Source organism: Xenopus laevis, chromosome 9_10L (assembly GCF_017654675.1).
Source record: "Xenopus laevis strain J_2021 chromosome 9_10L, Xenopus_laevis_v10.1, whole genome shotgun sequence".
NCBI lineage: Eukaryota > Metazoa > Chordata > Amphibia > Anura > Pipidae > Xenopus > Xenopus laevis.
The window spans coordinates 112,712,850-112,718,849 of NC_054387.1; positions in this window are offsets into that span (position 1 = coordinate 112,712,850).

Consider the following 6,000-nt stretch of genomic DNA (forward strand, 5'->3'; position numbering starts at 1 on the left):
GAAAAAAAAATGCTAATTTATATTTATCTCTTACTGTAGGAGGCACCTGCCTGGTCTGTACTGACTTTTACACAAGTTCATGGGCACACAATCTCTGATTTCATGTTCCATGGCATCTAGCAGGGCCTGAGGAGATGGGCAACCCAAAATGACGTGCAATGCTTTTTCCTCATTGATGATTGTAACGAGAGAAGTTTTATCAATGGTGGATCAGGGTAATACTTTAGTAGAAATGTCTGTATAAGGCCGCTTTGTAGGAAAGAACTCTTAAACCCACTATCTTGTAAGACAGCTTAGTAGGAAAGGAACTTTTGAACTCAATTACTTAATGACCTTAATATGTTTATGACTCCTGTTAGTTCCTAATATATTTATGACTTCTAGAAGTTTTCATATTATCAACTTTCCTTATTGTAGCCAGGGTCAGAATATGAACTCAAATGCAAATAACCCATAAGATCTGCTTCGGATTTGCTTGTTGGAAGCCTAGTCATCTCCTGATTAGTGCATGGGAAGCAAGATCTGTTGTTGACCAAGTGATTAAATGTATGAGCTTGCTGTTTATTAAAGCATATAAAAATGGGAATTACCATGTTGGCTTAGATCTCTCCTGCGGAGTAAATGCGTACTGTCCATGGCCTTTGTGCACCGCTTGAGACTTCTCTGCCAACTGAATTGGGATCTCCCAGTCGCTTGGTGCAGAAGATGCTTGCTTTGTTTGTTTTGCTTATATGCTAAGCATTTTAGGTGACTTATAGAACCATAAATTAAAACAATGATGATCAACCAAGGTCAGTGCCTTTACATGCATAGGTGTTGGGCATTCAAGAAAATCCTACAAGCAAGTTGTCCTTGTAAAGCCATCCATGTAATGTCCTTGTGCTTGCTGGTAAGCCTGCTGGAAGCCACACTTTTGCAAACAGGCTTTACTGGGCACAGGAGCTCTGGAATAGTCTCCAAAATGTCTTTGTCCTTGATGAGACTTTCCTCATGTCTGGTTGGCTCTCTCCAGTTGATTTTGGCAAAGGAGCTGTCCTAATTTTCATAACCCAAACTCCTCCACAGAGGAAGAAGTAAAAAGTGAGAAATGGAGCTGCCTTTAGAGTCCTTGTCAGTACAAATCAAATTTTGAAAATTTGGTGTGATATTGTGTATGTCTTTACGATCTTTGTGGGGATTTTTTTACATGACTTCATGCCTGACTCTGTCCATCTTGGAATGCTAGATGAAGTGAAACACTTCTGATAGCTCTGCAGATGTCAGTAAGCAGGAACCATAAGAGCTAAATTTACTAAGCGGTGAAAATTCGCCAGCCACAGCTTTACAGCTATCGGAACACTTCACCAGGCGAAAATTAGTTTAGACAATGCTAATTTACTGTAATGTGAAGTTGGCGAATTTTCGCTAGCATTACTTCGGCAATGCGAGTAAATCAAAGTGAAGATGTTCTTTAATTTCTGCCTAGCGCAACTTTTTAGAGGTCTTCACTCAGGCTAATTTGTATACAGCGGGAAATTTAAAGTTGAATGGACGAATATGTTGCTGCAAATAAATTACATAACACAAGTCCAGGGAACCTTAATAAAGAAAATAGAATTTTAAGGACTTTTGCAGGTTATCACTCTAAAAAAATGAAAAGACGACAGCGTAGAAACTTTTTCCACTAAAAAATATGATGTAAGTAACAGAAGAATGAGGAAGATCTGTGCACTCCAGTGCACTTTGCCTGGTCTGAGCTGAAGAAGGCAAGTCCAGTCGCCTGAGCAAAACTCGCCTGTCGTTAGAGTGCAAATTACTGCCAGCGTCTATCTCCTTCGCTAGCGAAGTGACAACTGTGCCCATTAGTAAATCGGCGAAGTCCCTGAAAATGGTAATACTGGTGAACCTTCACCAGTGTTAGTCACTTTGCCCTTTAGTAAATCTGCACCCTAGCTATGTACAGCAGGATGGGAAGAGTCTCATTCCACAGAACCAGTGCTTTCCCTTCTATGGTGAGATCTCTTAACATCCATAGCCCAATTTTCTGTCTCACTTTTGTCTTTGTCTCATCACAGAGGTTCAGAGCAGCACTGACTGTAATGTTTATTGGTTCTTATTTGTATTGAATGTTACAGAGTAATACCATCAGGAGCTGCAATTCCATATAAATTAAACTCAATAAGGAACATGATGAGAAAGACTAAAGGAAAATAAAAAAATAAGAGAGAAGAAAATGCATATGATCAATAAAAGTCTTGCATTGAGACATAATAAGATAGGGGGATGGTTGTTACTGGCAGTAAGTAAGACACTCGTTAGCCTGCACTCAATCCGGTATATAGTTCATTCAAAGCTAAAGCATGAGGGGATTATTGTTGTAGTCCACAATTTGGGCAAATGCCAGCCAACAGTTCCAGTCCTTAAGAAACTTTAACAGTTTTGCATTATATTTGTTAAACACCTGCTCATATGAAGCTTGTACTGCATAGTAATGAGGCTTATTGGAATGTCAGGCATGAGAATATTATTAGATTTCCATGTTAAAGCTATAACGCCACCATCCTGGTGGATCTGGGGATAGTGTTCATGCTAATATTCAATAAAGCTAGTGTTAGGGTTAGACGAATCTTTACTATAGATATTATAGAGATAAGCAGCAAGACTGTGATTAACGATTGTTGCAGGAGCAGGTTCTCCACATGTGATACAAAATATGTTTATATAATATATGCAATGGTTGTCCCAAAATAAACATAACAAACATTGTGTTTAAAAAGTGCTGCTGCAATAAAGTGATAGGAAAAAACTAAACAAAATAATATCTGCCATCAAAGCGAAGATGCGCTAGCATTGCCTAATTTGCAAATTATAAAGTTTCATGTACATACTGTATATGTTGTATCAAATATATTACATTTCACAAGTCCAGGGAACCTTAATAAAGACAATAGAGTTGTTATATTGCTCTACACATGAGCCCACTGTATAGTTTATGTTCCATATGTTAGGAAATGGAGGGGGGAACCTGGTTACCCAAAACATTTTTTACAGACCATATGTTAGAAAATGGAGACGGGAACCCAGTTACCCAAAAAAAATTTCAGACTATATGTTAGAAAATGGAGGGGGGAACCCGGTTACCCAAAACATTTTTTACAGACCTTTGCAAGCTATCACTCAGAAAAAAGGAAAAGATGCCAGCGTTTTTTGGTCTTAAAAAAATTTTGCACCAAAAAATTGAGGAAGTTCACTCCATTGCACTTCACCTGGTCTGAGCTGGCTGTCACGAACAGTACCCTAAATCCAGAACCAGTGCTAGGTTCCTTGGTCTCGGCTCTTGCTTCTGCATTTAACAGCCGCCTTTCACCTCGGGAGGAGTCCTCGGCTAATTGGATGCCGCCAGGTCTTATTAAGAGAGGAGCAAAGCTACAGGTTCTGGACAAGTAAAGGAGCATGATCGTCTCACCAAGGATACTGGATGGAAGAACACCACTAGGAAGGCAGGCCAGACAACACAGTGTGGAACAGGCAGGCCGGGCCAGCACAAGCAGAGGTAGAATAGTCAGACAGGCCGGAATCAGGATTGGAGAGCATAGAATAGTTAGACAGGCCTGAATCAGGATTGGAGAGCGTAGAATAATCAGGCAGGCAAGGGTCAGCTTGGAGAGGTCAGAATAAATAGGCAGGCAATGGTCAGATTGGAGAGTTCAGAATAGTCAGACAAGGCAATGGTCAATAACCAGAAGAACAATTGGATATACCTAGAAGTAACAGCAGTCCTAGGGTTCTACTAGAGGGCTGAAGCAGTCACTACTGACTTGTGTTAATTAAATCAGGGCCATTTATCACACATGCCTGACCAATGCAATTGCACAATTTCATGGTATTATATTGGAGCACTATTCAGCAGCCCATTGTTAAAAAAAAAAAGGAAACCTGTACTTAGGGGATTTCAACATTGGTGAGCTTGTTGTCTGTTTGCTTGCAAACATGATTGGTTTACCGGCTAAAGCTAGGTTTAAGCCCATCTACCTTAGTTCTATTTAATCAATGGTGCTCTTATTGATGCCAACTATGGTTTATGCACCTTCCTTAATTAATGTAGTAGTTGTTTGCAACATTATACAGGTCATTTACAAATGCAGTGCACAGTGCTAAGTGCCATGTTTTTACCCACAATACCAGATTTTTGAAACTGCATCCACCACAACTTGCACTCGAAGCACAGACATGGTTGCAGTTATGCTCCTAATATTCGTCATTCTATGTGGTGCAAATGGTCAAACTTCAGATTGTGCTACTTCTGGAGTTAGTAGTCGCATTAGCACCCTATTTTCCTAGAACAAATTAGTTGCACCCAACTACTCAAACAAAACATTTCGCAAAACTGTGGTGAAAAGTTGCCGGTGAAAAAATTTCTGCATCCAAAAAACTGCTTTAAAATTGTTCAGACACCCATTGACTTTAATGCATTTGGACAAAATAGTCGCGAGTATAAATTGTCAAAATTGTCGTGCATCAAAATTATTTTGACGCCCATTGACTTTAATGCATTTCTGGTGCCATCAGACATTCAAACCAGGTTTGAAAACAGCCTACAAACCAACATCAGTTCAATAGATCTTAAATAAGAAATTATTCATATGCCCATGAAACAGACACAGTAATTCAAACACAAAACCCACCAGCTCTACTAAATTAGTATCTGAAACTAAGGTTGCCATCACATGTACATTATATAGTGAATAAAGTGCTCCCTCTTGTAAAATATAAGGATATTGTAAGTTACTGAGGCGTTCCATGATCATATGAAAACACAAGGCCGAAGAACTCCGAGGTGACTTCTAATATCCTCATATGTTGCAGCAGGGGGTTCTTTATTTATTATAATACACAAATTTTATTGAGTCATGTGACAGAAATGACATCACTAAGCTCCGATTATAACCGATGACATCATTAAGCACCATTTATACGGATATCATTTACAGGAATTTCATGGCTCTTGTGTATTATATAGACATATGGAGAGCATTAGCCAAAAGAGAACTGGAATAATGGTACAGAGAAGACCAAGGAAAGCCTTAACTGGAAGGATAAATCTGGACAGACACTGAAAAGGTTGTTTTTCTCTCTAAAGTAGCATTTTATGAGAATGTGTTTCATTTAAATAAATTCTCGAAAGTATAAACTAGTTAAAATCAGTTGGGTTGGTAGTACATGCATGGAATACATTATTAGGAAACCTGTTATCCAGAAAGCTCCAAATTACACAAAGGCCATCTCCCATAGACTACATTTTATCAAAATTATCCAATTTTTAAAAAATAATATCCTTTTGCTCTGTAATAATAAAAACAGTAGCTTGTACTTGATCCAAACTAAAATATAATTAATCTTTATTGGAAGCGAAACCAGCCTATTGGGTTTAATTAATTGTAACGCTATTTAGACCAAACAGGGTTAATCTCCAGCTAGTGATTAGATCAAGGGTTACATGTGACCCTAACACCTAAAGCAGGGACTACTAGGTGGAAGAATAAAGGTGTGGTGTATTGTAACGAAAACTCCCACAGGCTACTTTACACTAAAAATATAAAAGAATGGAAGCCAGGAGGTTCTTGCAGTAAAACAAAGTTATAACAGTTTTTCAGAGACAAAGTTATAACAGTTTATTTTTCAGAGATCCACAGGATTTACTCACATCCATTGAGGCATATGCAGGCTAGGAGAGGTTGATGAGATAGCTATGAATCTCACTGCCCTGTGGATGTAGTCAAGTAGTAAGGCAGACCTCCAGGGAGATAATTCCTCAAAAGTGGTGCGGATCCCACTCAGCGGAGTGGTCAGGGAGAAGAATCTAAGCTTGACACCCTATCCACTGTGGTCCCTTCACTGTAGGCAAATCTAGGAGCCTTGGTAAGCTACTCCCCACTACACCTCCTTGATGGAGCACAAAGCTGCTCTTTCTCTCTTTCCTCACTATCTTACTCTCCTAGAGAGTCTATAACAGATCTAATC